Source organism: Alexandromys fortis, unplaced genomic scaffold (genome assembly GCF_014885135.2).
Source record: "Alexandromys fortis isolate MF-2015 unplaced genomic scaffold, M_Fortis_MF-2015_v1.1 scaffold_43, whole genome shotgun sequence".
Classification (NCBI taxonomy): domain Eukaryota; kingdom Metazoa; phylum Chordata; class Mammalia; order Rodentia; family Cricetidae; genus Alexandromys; species Alexandromys fortis.
The window spans coordinates 12,096,405-12,115,147 of NW_026067928.1; positions in this window are offsets into that span (position 1 = coordinate 12,096,405).

Consider the following 18,743-nt stretch of genomic DNA (forward strand, 5'->3'; position numbering starts at 1 on the left):
CACTCCGTGACCTTTATTTATGGCTAGAAACCAATTATGAGTGAGTACATCCCATGCTCATCTTTTTGGAGTGGGGCTGATCTATTGGGAGCTCACCAAGGCCAGCTGGACTGTGACTGAAAAAGCATGGGATAAAACTGGACTCTCTGATCATGGCGAACAATGAGGGCTGATGAGAAGCCAAGGACAATGGCATGGGGTTTTGATCCTACTTCATGTTCCGGCTTGGTGGGAGCCTAGCCAGTTTGGATGTTCACCTTCCTAGACATGGACGGAGGGGGGAGGACCTTGGACTTTCCACAGGGCAGGGAACCCAGACTGCTCTTTGGACTGGAGAGGGAGGGGGAGAGGAGTGGGCAGAGGGGGAGAAGGGTGGGAGGAGGGGGAGGGAAATGGGAGGCTGGGAGGAGGTGGAATTTTTTTTTTCTTTTCTCAATTAAAAAAAAAAGAATATTGCCCCCATGACAGCTGGAAGTAATTCTAGAAGACAGCGTCCCCTCTCCCAACAAAGTTTGTCCTCAGGGTTAGGAATATCATTTAGGGGTTGATGGTAATTATTATAGTGTTGGGAGTAGAGGGAAAATTACATAAGCTCAGGGATCTCTTTGAGAAAAAAAAACAGAAAATTGGATATGGATGGGATAATTAGTGTGATCTTACTACACTAATGGTAATAATTAGTAATAGAGTAAATACTTGCAAGCTATTATTTATAGGCAATTTACATTGGTATTGATACAAGCTTAAATTATACTGAATATGTTCTTGTTTTCACCTACAATATGTGCATATCTAGGCAAATTATATTTTTCATATTGCATGCATGCATGCTTCTACCTCTGCTTATGACATTTTGTATATTGATACGATTTTAGGATATATTTGCAATATACATTTTACCTGTACTTAAGATACTTACATATTTTGCGATCATTTTCCTTATTTGTTCCAAAGTTGTTTAAAGATTGTTTAATATTCTAATATAAAGTCCTAGTTTTTATGTTATATAGGTATTAAGATTCATAGGTCAATAGACATCCATGTTTGTCATATTTATAATTAGACTAATCAGATTCTTTAGATACATAGAGATTGTATTCTGCATAGATAGTTAATCTTCAACCACTTCAAAGAGCATTTAAATAAAAGGATTCTGTTGAAGTGAGACATGATTGCTCCTGGCAGCACTGATCTATTACCAAGCAAAGAAACTCTGCTTGGAGCTTGTTTTCTTGGCAAAATTGGCCTTTGGTCAAAGAATTGTCCACGCATCCACCACTGACAAAATGCATGATGTCTGGACAGGACAAGCAGGATACAAGAAAAATGACTGTTAAATCTTGCCAAGACAGGGTAGAAAGTTTTGAAAAAAATTACTGCCTCTGAGAATGGTCTATCAGTTACTCTAGGCCTTAGTCAAAGTTTATTGCTCCAACGTTGTTCATGAGACTTTGGGTAATTGCTCAGGTAGCCAGTTGTTTCTGTCATTTTTCACATTTTGGAAGTTGCTTGATTGCACTTCCTGCTTACTCAAGTAATATTATTTCCTTTCTTGGGTCTTTGATGGGGTTGAATATTAGATAGCTATAGTTACTTTCCTCTAATGACTTAGCCAAGTTATTGATTATACAATGCTTAAGCTCATTAGGATAATTATCGAAACATTTATTATATGTCTCTTGCTTGATATTGTTTATGCTAGTCACAATTCTAATTTTTATACCTGATATTTGTTCTTATTGTATATAACTTTGTATTAGGCTTAGAACTTCCTTATTTATACAAAAGGGAGAAATGCTGTAGGAGTTCCTACCGACAGGAGACTTTAAGTTATTCACCCAATTGGGTGTGGCCTCTTATACTATATATGCCGATATAAAGCACATCCGGCCTCTTTTCTGGCTGTGGGATTCAGTTGCTGTTTCTCATTTCAGCAGAGGATTGTGATCTGTGAGTCTTCCCATAAATAAATAACCCTCTATTATACTCAATTCTGAGCTAGTGTTGGATTTCTTTGAAGCGTCCTTCTTCATTAACATAGAGTTAAGTAATGTCTAAATGTCATCAAATAAATTGAATATTAAATAATTTCATTACAAAACTGTGTGTGCTATACAAGTATTTGTGTGTATGCAAACATGTGTGTATGTTTGCCAAAGGGTGCTCGTAGAGAGGAAAGGATAGCCAATGCATACTGTGAGGATTGGAAAAAGGAAAGAAGACAAAAGGTCATAGTCAGTTCTCTCTACCATCATGTGTGTCCCAGGAATTTAAAGCAAATCACCAGGCTTGGTAGATAGTGCCTTTAATTTCTCAGCGTTCTCACTACCTAAGTCCAATTCCATAAATAAGATGCTAAATTATTTGATATGATTTATTTTCAGTTTCGTCATTATTATGGGACATGCTTCTGTTTTGAAAATTCCCATGGTAGTATAGCATTAGCATTAGTGGAGAATTGTTGAAATAGGAACGGCGGCGGGGCTGCGTCCCCAACACCCCGGCCGCTTGGCTAGCTTATGCCCGAAATAACAACACACAAACTGTATTCATTTAAAGAACTGCTTGGCCCATACTCTAGCCCTTATAGGCTAATTCTCGCACCTGGTCTAGCCCATTTCTAATAATGAGTGTAAGCACCCCAAGGTGCGCTTACCGGAAAGATTCTAGCCTAAGTCCATCGTGGGTTGCAGCTGCCTGGGAGAGCTGAGCATGGCGTCTCTGCTCCAGCAGAGCTGTCGGGTCTCTCCGGGAGCAGAGCAGAGTCTGTCCTCACTTCCTCTTTCGCCCAGAATTCTATTTTGTTTCCTCCTCCCATCTATGCTCTAAGCTAAGGGCCAGCCAAGCAGTTTCTTTTATTGGTCAGCCAATGAAATCAACAGATTGATATATGACACTCCCACATCACTTCCCCTTTTTCTGTTTAAACAAAGAAAGAAGGCTTTAACTTACACTCCGCCCACCCAATCCTCTATCCAATAAAATGGGCCAAGGCAGTTTCTTTATTAATAAGAAACTATTCCCACATCAGAGAATAAATTTATATGTCAATTAAATGGAGCTGTTAAAGCATATAGCATATATAAAAGTAGTTTCAATCATAATTCTCCCCAAAATGTATAACTTTTTGATATTGTCATTAATATGAGAATAGTATCCTAGAGAGAAGCACAAGCAGTTGTGAATACATGATCTTTCAGCAAAGAGAAAACTGTACGTATGCTAATTTGATGCCGTTAGTTCAATTTTATAAGAGAACACAGCCTCTGCAGATTTTACGACTGGTTGTTGAATGACATATTACACCTTAAGGAGAATGTTTTACGGAAAGAAGTTATTTTGCATGCATAAACACAAGCTCATATTTACAAACGAGAGTCTTACTCAGGGATGTGGGTGATCCCGTGTAGTTCATGCTGACAGTTGCTGCAGTAATTCACAGTTTTTAGCTCTTCCAGTACAGCTGTGAAGTCAGCAGGGAATTGTTCAATTATTTGTGATTTTATATGCTTTTTGGCTAAATTTTAACATCAAATACAAAATTTTACATGTGGGGGCATTATAGAGATTTGTTTCTGTCCCTGGAGGATATGAGACCTATATGCCAACAAAAGATTCATAGATGAGTTTATCTGAATGATATATACATTTCTTTTCCAGTGATGCTTCTGCGGTACCAGCCCTGGGAATTGTCAAAACAGAAGGTGGTCCCATAATCATGAATAAACTGAAAATGGATCCTGCAGATTAACTTGGCATATGAGATATGAGTTTTCTGAACAGAGCATAACATTTCAATGGATGTCACTCTGGCAGTGACAGAGGATATGCAATGAGGTGGAAAATTCCCTAGAGCCATATGTATTTGACTCCGAGGAACTGAGTAGGCTTACAATGTTGGGACATGAAATAAAAACATATCTCACTGATTGTGCAAAAGTGTGTGTTGTTAAATGTTAGTCTTACGATGTCCTGAATTTCAGAGAGGGTGAATACTCTAATTGTTACTACTCATGTCATGTAAAACTTTTAGGTTCCATAGATTTTGATTTTATTTTCTGTACTATTATGAAAATCTTTAAATATACATATATTTCATGGCAACATTCTCAGGTAGAGCTGAACTTGAATTTTTAAGGGGTTTTGCTTCTTATACTAAAATTTGTTTTCCCCTACTTTTGAGAAATTATTTCCTCCACTACTTGAACTGTTTCTTATGCTCTCTTTTCTCAAAATGTGTGGTACAAAGGTCATGGTCTAGAATAATTTCTATTCACTGTTAGCCTTGAGTTTACATGGGATGTATGATTTCGTGGTTTACAAATAAGAATCATTTTCTTTGAATTTCAAGGACCAGGATAGTTCTTAGTATATTTGTAAAAAATTTAATGGGAAAAATATTTATAAATCTCTCTCTCTGTCTCTCTCTCTGTCTCTCTCTCTGTCTCTCTCTCTCTCTCTCTCTGTCTCTCGCTCTCTCTGTGTGTTAACCTTACCATTAATAAAACTGCAAAGTGATGCTATCATAATTATTGATACTGGATCATTTTTGTTAACAACAGTACAGTAAAACAACCCTGAACTTGAATGTTTCCCTCCAATTATATACATTGATGCCAAACCCACAGTGTGATAGTATGAGAATGGGGGGATTGTGACTACCACTAACTCATAAGTAGGTGCACCCACAAGTAAGACTGGTAACCCTTGTACCTTCTCCATGAGAGAACTTCTGCAGAGAAGAAATTCCACAGTCACTAAAGAGGCTGGTTCTCCTCATATTCAGAATCTTCCAGAAGATTTATCAGGGACTTCCCAGTTTCCAAACATGTGGGAAAAAAATGTTCTATATAAATTACTCAATCCCCAGTGCTGTCTTATAAGAACCCACATGTATTCAAACAATGAAAAAAAATGAGTTCTCTTTATATTTCCTCTTCAGACCTGCCCTGTGTCCTAGTATACAGTCAACAATAAAGTTCCATGTGCTCCTGAGATGAATGTGTATTCTTCAGTGGGCGGGATGATCTGTCTAAGTCTGTTAGGTCCATTTCATTTATGAAATCATTTGACTTTACAATGTCGGCGTCTTTTCAGTAGGGAATTTTATTTTGGTAGTGATTTGTTTGTTTGTTTTCCAGATAGCTTGTCTATTAGTGAGAGTGTGGTATTGAAGTCATTCAATATCACTATGTTAGGGCTATCCTGGGGCTTAGATCTAATATTATTCCACAGAGATAGTATCTGTCTTCTTGATGTTTTTTTTTTTTTTCTTTAATGAAGTATAAGACAAACACGTTCTGTAGCTACTAATTAGTTTCTTTGGGTGGGGTAGGACAAAGAGTCCACTGAGACATTTTATTTATCCCTGTGTTTTAAATCTCTAAAAAATAATGCCAGGATTTTTTCTGTTGTTTGATTCTTAAGTCTTTGTTCATGGTCCAGTATACCAGCTGAAGTTGACAGTAAAATGAAGCCCAACAGAGAGGATGAGAGTAGATTTCTCTGCCATTTTTCTAGTTCTTTGAGTGCATGTCAAATCTGAGGCTGATCACACTGGCCTTGATCAATCTATCTGTGATGTTCACAACAATCCTCCTGCAACTGTGATCGTCAGTGATGTCAAATTCACAAATTGTAATCACTTACTAACAGGATCATGGCTTTGGAGCAAAGCCTAATAAGGGCATTGTGCTTGTCTCTCTTTTTTTTTTTCAGCATTGTTGATGCTCTTGCAAGCACTGGAAAATCATTCATGCACACTTTAGTGACTCCACAGAAGATGACCAAAATCCTTAAATAGCTTTTAAAAGTGGGGAAGAGTAGAGCATGAGGGACAGTATTTAATGTAACCTAGGCATGTTTCTGACTCACTTAGTTTCTGAGAATGAAACTGAATGCCTTTTTTTCTTTCATTTGTTTTATTTCTAATATACTTATGTGGTGTACATGTGAACAAACATATATTCACGTGAGCATGCATGTAAAGACAGGTAGGGTTGAAGTTGAGGAATCTCTTTGGTTATTCTTTACTTTATTTATTGAGATACAGAATTTCCCTTAATGTGAAGCCAGGCAATCCTATGTGGACCAGTGGCCAACTTGCCTCAGGGACGTCCTGCTTCTGCCTTCCAAGCTTTGTAATTTTAGGTGACCAGTATAGTCCCTCACCTTTTTTTTTTTTTTAATTGGATTTTCGAGACAGGGTTTCTCCGTAGCTTTTTGGTTCCTGTCCTGGAACTAGCTCTTGTAGTCCAGGATGGCCTCGAACTCACAGAGATCCACCTGCCTCTGCCTCCCGAGTGCTGGGATTAAAGGCTTGCACCACCACCGTCCGGCAGTCCCTCACCTTTTTGATGTGGGCTCAGGTAATACAAGTTCCTTTCTTCACAGTTGCACAGAAAATCATTCAACATATCTTGAACCATCTCGACAGTGAGATTCTGAACATGTGTTTTCCCTGGCTCCACCTCCTGAGTGTTCAGAATAAAGAATTACACCACTAGGTCCAATTTACTTTAAATTGAAGATTGATCCAGGTCTGCATGAAAGCTAAGAACACACTCTATGAACTGAATAACAGTCCTAGAAACTCTGTGTTTTAATCTTTGTTTACATCATTCTTCTTATGGTCTCAATATCTATAAGTACAATTTATTTAAAAATGCAATATCTAATATTTTGGACCATGCACAAAGTATAATTTATTGTCTACCACTTCATCCTACAATATCATTTTAAATTTTCTTTTTATTTATTATTTTGTGCCTCATTTCATGCATCTTGATTCCATTCATTCTCCCATTCTTTTTTATATTCTCTCTGCTCTTTCAATCCCCCAATATAAAATAAAATTTAAGAGAAAAAATCAATCTTGTCATGGAAGCTGTAGTGGGAAACAGTGGGTCATGCAGTAAACCCTTCTATTCATATATCTTTACTTGCAAATGTTCATTGAAACGAGTCCTTGGTCTGGTTTGAGAACTCTGGTTTCGGTTACACTATGGTTACTGGGCCCTCACTGAAACCCCTGTTGGATATTCTGTTATTGTCCTGCATCATGGAGATCCTGGAGCTTTGGGTCTTCAGCACCACCCACTTCATGCGCTATAGCAGATCATAGATAGGGTGCATGTTAAGGTTTGCCAGGTCATAACCCTGTTTCTGGGCATGGGTAGCGACAAGAGTTGATCAGCCAGTCAGCTCTCCCCTGTCCTAATCACTGGTGTGAGCTTTCCAGCATTGGGATGGGAGTTCACTCCTGGCAGCCATGGGCAAGTGGCTGTACCTGTTCTTCTGCTTCCAAGCCCTCGGGGTCAACTCTCCCACACCTACACCATAAGCTCTACTATGCTGCCAGGCCGCACCAATTATGCCCTTCTCACGCCCTCTAAGCTAGATCACCTGTGCTTCTGTCTGCAGGGTCAACTCTGCTGTGGTGTCCAGGTCAGCTGAGGGCCCATTCTCCCAAGTGCTCCAGCTAGTGAGGGGTTGGGTCAGGTTCGCCACCTGCTGAAGATCATGAGGGGAGGTATCTTTCCCTCACCACAAGGCAGGTGTGACCTGCTTTCCCATTCTCACGCCCACAAAGCCAGCTTGTCCATGCCCCCGTGAACAGGGTTAGCTCTATTGTGCTTGCCAGGTGGTTAGGACTCTCTCATATGAGTGTTTCAGTCAGGGAGGAGGACCAGTTCTCCCTGGTGTTGCAGTCAGTGAGGGGGCAGGGCCAATTCTGTACAGCTTTATCCTCCTGACCTCAGGAAGTGTCAGAAGCCATGAACATCAACACAGATTGTGGCTACACCAGGGATATGAACTGACATATGGGAGTCAGATGCAGTTCAAACTCAGACATCACCACAACCCTGGGTGTCAATCAAGACATCCATGTCACTGTGCTCCTCACTTCTCTCACCTCTTCAGATATTTCTCTGTCTACAAGACATGAATCATTCTCTCTCTCTCTCTCTCTCTCTCTCTCTCTCTCTCTCTCTCTCTCTCTCTCTCTCTCTCCCCCCTCTCTCTCTATCTTTCTCACATCACACTAAATATCTGTACACCATAATAGTATAATAGTGCCTGTCTGCCTAACACCGCAAGCTGGCCTGTTTTCTCTTTGGGTCCCAGGCCAAACTGTCCTAGGCCCATGTGTGGGTTTTCTTGTCCTGCATGTTCTGTCATAGTCCTGGACAGGACCACATTTCCTCCTCAAAGCCTCAATCTTGAATTTTGTGATCTTACTTTTAAATTAGAAATATAGCACTATTTCTGCATTATTTAATTCATATATACATATTTTAAAAGAATTATATACATGTGTTGTACACACACATATACCTACATACATGCTTTCTTAAATTAGGTTCAAAATCTGTCAGTTGGAATTTTAAAATTCTAAGTATTAAAAGTAAATTGGTTACTCAGACCAGCAATGCCTCCCCCAAGAGAGATAGATTATCAAAAACAAAACAAAAGCAAGACTAGGCAAGATCAGCCTTCCTTTGAATTTTATTGGTCAGGTTTCCCAGAGATTCATAAAACATTAGAAGGTACTACAGTTTCCCCTAATGGACCTCCAGAAGGAGAAGGTAAGTTTCTAACCCTGAGCATACAATTAATTTTGAACATAGGGCACAGAGAAGCCAACATAAATCTGAAAGTGACTTCCCTGGACAAGAAGGCCAGAAGGTGCCAAACAAGCTTCTAAAAGTGGACAGCCATCAACAGTTCTACACAGCTATGATATTAATGAACCACAACAATGACCAGTGTGCCACAGTAGGCCTAAGAAAAAGATAGTGGGATGCATACCATCATGGAAGTCATCACTCTCTGGGGGTGCCTCCAGGCCACTCAAGAGCAAGAAAATCATGACTGGTATTGAAAACCTAGTGAAATATTTGGCAATACTGAAACTATTGATCTTAGAAGAGGAATCTACGACTACTAATTTGTTAAATAACCCTAATTCATTTCTACATTCTTTAGAATCTATTCTTGTGTCCACCAGGAAGTGTAGTTTTCTCCTCACAAGAGGAATTTTTTGTTTGCAACAGATGGAAGCTATTACAGAAAACTACAATTGATCAAAAGCCAATGGTGTAGACTCAATCCCAATGGACACACAACACAAGTCCCACACTTAAAGACTCAGGCAGGGATTATTGCAGAAGAAGGGGCAGAAAGATGGCAAGAGCCAAAATTGGAATTTAGCTGTGATAGTGTGTCCTTTAGAAATATCATTGAAGTCACAAGACTTCATAATATGACCTGAGCAAGGAAGCAACAATAGACATGACAATGTGGAAGAGGAAAAGCTCATTAGTCCTCAAATCTGGACAACGTACTAGAATTAAGTAAGAAATAATTAAACCTGAGAGCAGGAGAATAGCTCTACTCTGGGAAGAGAATACAAGTTTTTCATTGAATATCAAATTTTCAGCCCTAAAGAAACATATCAATATAAATAATATATTAACATGCAGATTGCATTTATGTTTAGAAACTTTATATATTTATATACATACATATGTATATATTTTACATTTTATACATGCAACAACAATTAGAGCAAGGATATATTAATTTGAAAAACAAGAGGTTCATGGGAGGGGTTAGGAGGTAAAAAATGAAGGGAAAGTGATGTTTTTATAATATAATCTTTAAAAAGTGTTTTTAAAAAGTCAGTATTGTAATTCATAAGCATACTGAGTAAAGTCATTTTGTAATCAAACAAAATAGATGCTCTTTATGTTACTCTACAGCCCTCATTTATCTCTTTTGATTGAGTATGAGACAGCTGAGATGGAAAATGAATTCTCTTTATCTGACTTTTCTCCAGTCCTCACTGCCTATGTTTCATGCAGGGTACCCATATTTACTGAACTTTATTAATCTTTCAAAATATGATGAGTTATGAAATAAATATTTCCTAAATATTTCAAATGGATGTAAAATACAGAATCCATTATTAATTTACATTCACTTGAGTGCAAAATCTTCATATTTATCTATTTCATATTTTACTATTAAAATACCTTCACTTTATTATGTACCTCCAGAGTAGAATAACAAATTAGCAATTGTTAGGAAAACATAATCAGAAACATATTTTTCCTGTAATTATTTTTTACTGTTACCTATTTATATTTATGTTGATTGCATTTCATCAGGTGAAACAACATGAGAAGTTTAAAGCTGCCATAAATTAGAAACCAAGCAACTGATCAACATAATCCAAGAGATGATGATTCTTAATCTCAAGAATTGCGGTTTTACTGTTCTTTCTGAGTAGTTTTATCAGATATCCAGAGAGCCACAACTCCATCCATTTTTCACATCAGTGATTTAATACTTTTCCTCTACCAAACCCAATTTACCCTTGATTCCTTTTTCCTTCCATTTTCATTTTTATATTACACATTATAATATCCCTAGATTAACAGCATATAAAAGAAAAAATACCGGCCATTTATTTTATTTGTGATTTGAAAGTCTATAATAGTTTCTCTTACAGAGCTGGCTCATAAGTTAGTAATCTGGAAATTCTTTTTATTACAATCTACTTTAAAATGGAGTTCTGGTTGTAAGTGAATAACTAAAACATCTTTTAAAAGACAGTGTCTCACTGTGTAGCCAGCCTGTCCCCTGAACTCAAAGGAAGCTTTCTGTCGAAGACTCCCCAAAACTGCGATTGAAGGTATTTAACAGCATTCAAGGTATGAATAATATTCAATATAGAGAAAAACATTTTCTCTATGCCAAACATTCTAAAATAAACTTTAAATTCTATGACTACAATTGTGTTTATCATACTGAAAAATGGAAGCATATTAAAACAGTTGTATTTTCTGTTGTTAGAAACATTTCCATTTGAATGCTAGTAAATTACCTAAAACAGTATAACATTTTCAAGATACAGATGTCCAGAAAAAATATTTCTTGATTTTGAGTATTTAAGAATTGAATTTTGTCAGAATGTGTTCTAGGTATCATGTGGTATTCAATTACAGTTGAATACAAGTTCTTGTTCACCTCATCAGTGGAAGTTTCTTTTTCCCAGATCTGGCAGATTAACCCTGAAGATGAAATATCACACTCCATTTTCTCCATTCCATTGGAAATCATAATTCAGGAGAGTTTACATGTATAAAGTATACATATTACTAATAAATTTGTGGGCAAAATAGCTTCTACAGAGCCTTTACAAAAGCCTGCTTTGATGGTTGAATGAGAGGAAATGCAACAGAGAAGAGTTACGAGAAGGGGAGAAGCCAGATGCATGAGTGGGAACAGAAAAGGGAAGGCACGTGTCCCCAGGTTTCGGTAATGCAAGAGAGGAGTCATCAAATCTCTACAGTCTCTCCATCTATGCTATTCCTGGAATATGAGCCTTACAGCACATTTTAGAAGGTTTTTTCTATCTTTCCCTGGACACTGAATTAAGGACCAGCACAATTTCACATTGAACAAAACTGCCAGCCAGGGCTCTCCGCTCTTCCTTTAATGTCCTTTCCCTTCTCAGTGTCTCACGTTGCCTGCTCGCTCCCCCTCTCCAGACACCTTCACTGTCCTGATTATTGAGCCACACTTTATATTCAATAGAGGATATTTTTTTTCTATTTTCTAACAAAAATGTGTTTTTCTCAATAACCTTAAGCCTTATACTGAGATGGAGCCTTAGAGTAAAATTATTCTAATTACTTTCTTCAAACCTAAGGAAATTGAAAAAAAAATGAAAGATTTAAATATCTCTCAGTGATACAACACTTCCAGTTTCTTGATTAAAGAATAACAAGACTGGGAATTCTTTTTTCATTTGCCATAAAAGTTATCACACAATCAAGGATCAAGTAGAAAATATATAGTCTTCACAAAAATATATTTTCATTTCATGAAACAAGTAAAATAGAGTAAAAATAGAGATACTATACAATGGCAGTACAGAGCCTGCCTTAACAGTTATAACTATCAGCTACCACAGGAGTGATTAGGCCATATAAAATGAGATTGCCTGCAGTTTTTGCTCACAAGGAGAGCCTTCCATGTGTATGCCCCCTCTTCAGAAGCCCAGTGACTGAGCCTGTGTTGTCCTTCAGTGCACACAGCTCTGCAGCACAGAGTCTGCTCTCCCACTTTTGACCTCAGCTTCTGGAGGGCACTGAACTTGGCTACCCCAGAGCAGCATAATTTGCATTTTCCTAAACTGTTGACACTCTGATATTTTAGAATTTGTTCATTCTCATACATACTTCTGCAAAACTGTCATCTACATTGTTTTCTAAGGACTGGTTGGACTAAATCTGTAGGTAAACCAATGTGTATTTCAAAATTTACTACAAGCCGGGGGTGGTGGCGCACGCCTTTAATCCCAGCACTCGGGAGGCAGAGACAGGCGGATCTCTGTGAGTTCGAGGCCAGCTTGGTCTACAAGAGCTAGTTCCAGGACAGGAACCAAAAAGCTACGGAGAAACCCTGTCTTGAAAAATCAAAAAAAAATACTACAGATGGAAATAGCAGTGCATATCTATAATCCACTCAACAGGCAGACTGAGGTATGAGTATTGCCGATAATTCACCATCAACTACTGAGAGATTCCCAGGCAAACCTGACTGATAGAGTGATGTCGTACAACTAAGGCATAGCTGTATAATTGAGACAGAGAGAAAAAAAAGTTAAAATAAAATGTAAACAAATAATTTATATTTAAGCTATCACATTTCCGTCCCCTGGAATGTACTCATAATTAATTCAACAAAAAGCCATGTACTGAGCAACTAACATTGGTGCAAAGATAGCAATCATTATGTCTAGCATCAGTAAAATTTAGTGAAATGGTAGATTACGTTGTAAAGATAAAATTTGTAAAACGTTGAAGCAGGAATGATATTTGGAAGAGAACTGAGAAAATTAATTGAAGCCAATATTATCATTGTGGAAGGAAAAAGCTCTCTTTCTCCAATCAGAGGATTCCTGTTCATCTATGTGCTGGCTGGTTTTATGGCAACTTGACACAAGCTAGAGATATCTGAAAGGAGGGAACCACAATTTAGAAAATGTCTCCATAATATCTGGCTGTAGATTGTTTTCTTAATTAATAATTGATAGAGGAGACACACCCCAATGTAGACGGTGCATTCTTGGGCTGATCATCAGGAGTTCTATACAAAATCAGGCATAAGAAATAAGCAGGTACTCAGTATTCCTCCATGGCCCCTGCATCAGCTCATTTCTCCAGTTTTGGGCCCTGTTTGAATTCCTGTTTTGACTTCAGTTTGGATGATGAGCAACAATATGAAAATGGTTTCCAAATAATTCCTTATTCGCCCAGTTGCTTGGGTCCTGTTGTTTCATACCAGCAATAGTAATGCTAACTAGAACAATCTATGAATGTTCCCGTGGAATCATTAATGCCGACCTAGTACCAGGACACCACTTAGATGGAATTCTTCCATTCCCTTCAACATAATTTTCAAAACACAAATTTTTATTCTGACTAATAAGACTGAAGTAACTTGAGAGAGTGTAGAGAAAAACTTCAATTAAAAAAATAAAGCTTAAATATAGGCCTTAAATGAGACTCAATATGAACAGAGAAATTTTATAAGGTTTGTTCCAAAACCAAAAACAAAACAACTAAGGCAACAAAGACATATTAATAGGCAGAAAGGTAAATGCCAAGGCTTTTTCAGTATGCTTACACAGATCATCTCAGCAGAATACCATATTCTCTGCCCTCCTCTGCAGGATTCTCTGAGTTTCACCTGATGTTTGGTTGTAGATCTCTACATCTGCTCCAATCAGTTGATCAAGGAAGTCTCTTTGATGACAGTTATGGTATGCTCTAATATAAGAGAATATCAAAGTATCATTTGGAATAATTTCATTCAACTTTTTTTCTGATTATGTTTTGTTCTATCCTTTTTCTCTGGACTATCCAGACTCTGGTTCCTGTCCCCAGGTAGTGTCTGACCTGGGCACCTTCTTCTGGCATGGGTCTTAATTTGGACCAGTTATTGATGGGCTGCTCCCAAAAGGTCTGTGAAACCTTTACCCAGCACAACTTCTAGGCATAAATCATTATCCAAAAAGTATTTTTGGCTGCCTTGTTGCCCCAATCCCTCAATGTAAAGTCTTGACTATTTACAGAAGATGAACAGTTGAGGTTCCATACCCCCCATTACTAGGAATCTTCCCCAGGATCACACTCCTCCATGGAGACCTTGGAGTGTCTATAGTACTAGGTTTGTAACTTGTCTCTGAAAAGTCCCCAAATCCCAGTTGTCTCTCCCAGTGCTCTCCTCCCCCAACCTCTTACCTAATCAATCCTGTTTTCAACTCCACTTGTCCCCAATAAATCCATGAAATCTTTTTTATTTGCCCTTCCCAGAGAGAATCATGTGTTTCCATTTAGGCATTTCTTGTAACTTTGCCTCTTTGATTTTGTGGATGGTAGCATGGTTATCCTTTACTTGACAGCTAGTATCCACTTTTAAGTGAGTAATACTTTGTATTTTTGCATCTGGGTTACCTCACTCAGGATGATTTTGTTCTAGTTCTATCAAGTTGCCAGCAAATTTCATGATTTTTTTATTTCAACCGCTGAAATTTACTCCATTGGGTAAATGTACAATGTTTTCTTTATTCATTCTTCAGTTGAGGAACATCTAGAACATTTCCATTTTCTGATTTATACTAATAAGGCTGCTATGACCAAAGTAGAGCAAGTGTCTTTGTGGTAGGATGAAGGATCATTTGGATTAATGTCCAGGAGTGGTATGGTATCACAGGGTCTTGAGGTAGGTTGATTCCTTATTTTCTATGGAATCTCCATATTTATTTCCAAAGCAACTATATAAATTTGCACTCCCACAATCAGCGGATGAATGTTCCCTTTGCTCTATATCTTCTTCAGCATGAGTAGTCACTTGTCTTTTTGGTCTTAGCCATTTCGGCAGGTTTAAGATGGAATCTCATAGTCATTTTGATTTGTATGTTAAACATTTCTTTAAGTGTTTTTCAACCATTTGATAGTAATAAGTTGAGAAGTCTCTGTTTAGATTTGTATCCTGTTTTATAATTGCATTATTTGGTTCACTAATGAATAGTTTCTTGAGTTCCTGAAATATTTTGGATGTTAGATACTGGGTTACTTAAAGCCTTTTCCAATTCTGTAGTTTACCATTTTGTCCTAATGATGGTATCTTTTGTTTTTCAGAAGATTTTTGGTTTCGTGAAGTTCTGTTCAGGAAGTTGTCTCCTGTGCCAATGTGTTCAAGTTTATTCCCCTTTTTCCTTTCTATCAAGTCCAGTGCTTCTAGATATATGTTGAAATATTTCATCCTCTTGGACTTGAGTTTTGTGAAGATAGGAACCTATTTTTATTCTTCTGCAAGCCAATATCCAATTATATCAGCACCATTTGCTGAAGATGCTTTCTTTTTTCCCACTGTATATTTCTGGCTATTTAGCAAAAATAAGGTGTCCGTGGGTATATAGATTTATGTCAGGATCTTTAATTCCATTCCACTGATTAATTAACCTGTCTGTTTTTATGTCAATAACATGTGATTATTATTACTATAATATTATAGTACAACTCAATGTTATTTAGTTAGAAAAATCAAAACCTAGTTGAAGTTTAGAAAATAAATGTTCATAAGTTTGAAGGGGTGCCTTCGACTTCTCTTGGTGAGAGCACTTTAAAACATTCTTTGTTCAAGTTTATTCTGTAACTATGTTCCAGCTTCATTCCATGATCCCCTATTGCCACCTCACTTTAAACTCCCTTGACACTATGACTCTTGGTGTGGAGACAATCCCCTTGACTCTTTTCTGGAGCCCATATCAGCCTTCTTTCCTAGTAAATCCTTATTTTAAATTGCCACACAAGGATATGACATACAAAAGCACACATTAAGAAGGTAACCCCCAAGTACAAAGAGGCAGAGAAGGCATAAGAAACCTTGGAATATTAAAAGAACCCCAAAAGATGAAATATGACAGCTACACAACAGCAAGGGTGATTGGGTATTTTCTATGGCCAAAACCTCAAACTGATGTAACCCAATCTTGGTACTAGAAACTTGATTTGGTGGGCAAGAGATGAACAGCTGGGACTCTGTCTCCCAAATTCTTTAGATACTTCATTAGCAACACTTTCCTAATTTTAGAAAGTTTCTACTGTATTAGGATTCACACCTCAAAACCCACTTGTAATTATCTGTCCCCATATTTCCTCCCCCAATCCCAACTCATCTCCCCCTCTGCTCTTCCTGCCTTCCTCACCCCTAGTGTACCCTTAAGTTCTGTTTTTTACTCTCCCAGGAAATCCATGTAATACTGTTCCACCCCAGTTTCTTCCTCTATACCTAGCCTATCTGGATCTAAAATTATATGTTAGTTATTATTTACTTAAGAGTTGATATCCACTTATAAGTAGATACATGACATATTTCTATTTCTGGGTCTGGTTATATAACTTAGGACAATTTTTTTCTAGCTCCATCCATTAGTCTACAAATATCATGATGTCACCTTTTGAAATACCTGGATAATACATTGCATAAATTTAGCACATTTTCCTTATCTAGTATAACGTTAAGGAACATCAAAGTTGTTTCTGATTTCAGGCTTTTAGTTAACAAAGCAGAAGTGCACATAGCTGAGCAAGTATCCTTGAGGTGGGGTGAAGAGTCCTTTAGGCATATGCCATAGAGTGGTATAGCAAGAAGATAAAGTAGATTAATCCTCATCTCTCTGAGGCACTGTCATTTGGATTTTCATAGTTTCTGTACAAATTTTCCACCCCCACCAGCAAAGGAGGAGAGTTATCTTCATTCCAGATCTTCACCAGCATGCATTCTCAATTCTTCTGATGGCAAAGTGTATTGAACATTTCTTTAAGTGCTTCTCATTCATTTGAGGATCTCTATTCTTTGCCCATTTTAAATTGGGTTATCTGACTTTTGATAACTAGTTTTTTTTTTGAGCTCATTGCATATTTTTGATTAGTCCACTACCAGATGTGGAGTTAGCAAAAATACTTTCCCACTCTGTAGGCAACCACTTAATCTGAATGGAACTGTCCTTTTCCTTATAGAAGCTTTTTAGTTCAATTATGCTCTCTACAAACTTACATCGAGGCTGTGTTGTTGAAGACAATAACTCATTAAACACGGAGAGGTCAAGATGTAGCAAATTTAGAATCTTATCCTTTATGTCCTAGTGTTGAAGGAGGCTGCTTGATGCTTCCCGGCTGCTCAGCCCCAAAATAATCACACAGAAACCATATTATTTAAATCATTGCTTGGCTCATTAGCTCTAACTTCTTATTGGCTAACTCCTCCATCTTAATTTAACCCATTTCTAGTAATCTGTGCATCACCATGAGGCTGTGGTTTACCAGGTAAAGTTTCGTCTCTCTGTCTCCAGCAGGGCTTCTTGATTCTTTCCAACTCTGCCTCCTTTTTCCCAACATTCAGTTTAGTTTTCTCTACCTACCTAAGTTCTGTCCTGCTATTGGTCCAAAGCAGTTTCTTTATTCATTAATGGTAATCACAGCATACAGAGTAGAATTCCACATCATTCTTGTGTACTCAGTATGGGTACTCTGCAGTTTAACAAAAGAGAAATGTAAACACCAACATAGCCCAAAACCCTTAGATTCTCAGTGCTCTCCTTCTGGCAAAATATGCTATGGGAATTATGGAACAACTCTTCTGAGAGTAATCAACCGATGTCTGAATTGACTTAAGGGCCACTCCATGCCATGAAATTGAGCCCATATTCAACACCGCCTGAGTTGTTCAGAACTAGAGACTAGATATCACAGAGACCTCTAGGCAAAACCAAAACCTACTGGTCAAAAAAATTAAGTAATAAAATGACTTCTAAAGATTTTCTGATATACTCATACACTCATAGATCAGTGCTTTATTTATAAGTCATCATCAGAGAAACTTTCCTCTGAGGCTGATGGAAACCAATACAGAGACTCACTGAGAGGTAATATGGAGATAGATAGATGATAGATAGATAGATAGATAGATAGATAGATAGATAGATAGATAATAGATAGATAGATAGATAGATAGATAGATAGATAGATAGATAGATAGCTTGAAGCATGCATCTCTGTGTTAGATTTCTAAGTCAAATCCTTATCTTTCACAGCTCAAGTGATGCCACAGAAGAAGAGGCAGAGAGAAAGAGAGAGAGAAATGCCAGGTGGGAGAGAGGACAAGGAGAACCAGCTTTCTTAAGTCAACTGAGCAAAGCTCATATGAATTCATGATATATATGTATATATATATATTAGCTTTCAGTTGAGTTCTTTTATGGGACTATAAGTGTGTGAGTAAGTGACCTGATTCTTGTACAATGTCTTAGGATCTTTTCCTTCTGTTGGTTTGCCTTGTCCAAATTTGGTGAAATGGATTTTGTTTTATATTATTATACTTTATTTGGTAATGACTTCCTGTTCTTTTCAAATAAAAGAGTGGATTTATCTCTCCCCATCCCCCCTTGTCCCCATCCCGCCCCATCCCCAAGATCCCAATTTTCTCCCCGGCAATTTTGTCTACTTCCCATAGCCAAGAGGATAAGTATATGATGTTCGTTGGGTTCACCTTCTTATTTAGCTTCTTTTTTTTTATTTTATTTTTTTATTTATTTATTTTTCTTTTTTTTATTGAGAATAAGAAAACAAAAGTTTCCGCCTCCTCCCAGCCTCCCATTTCCC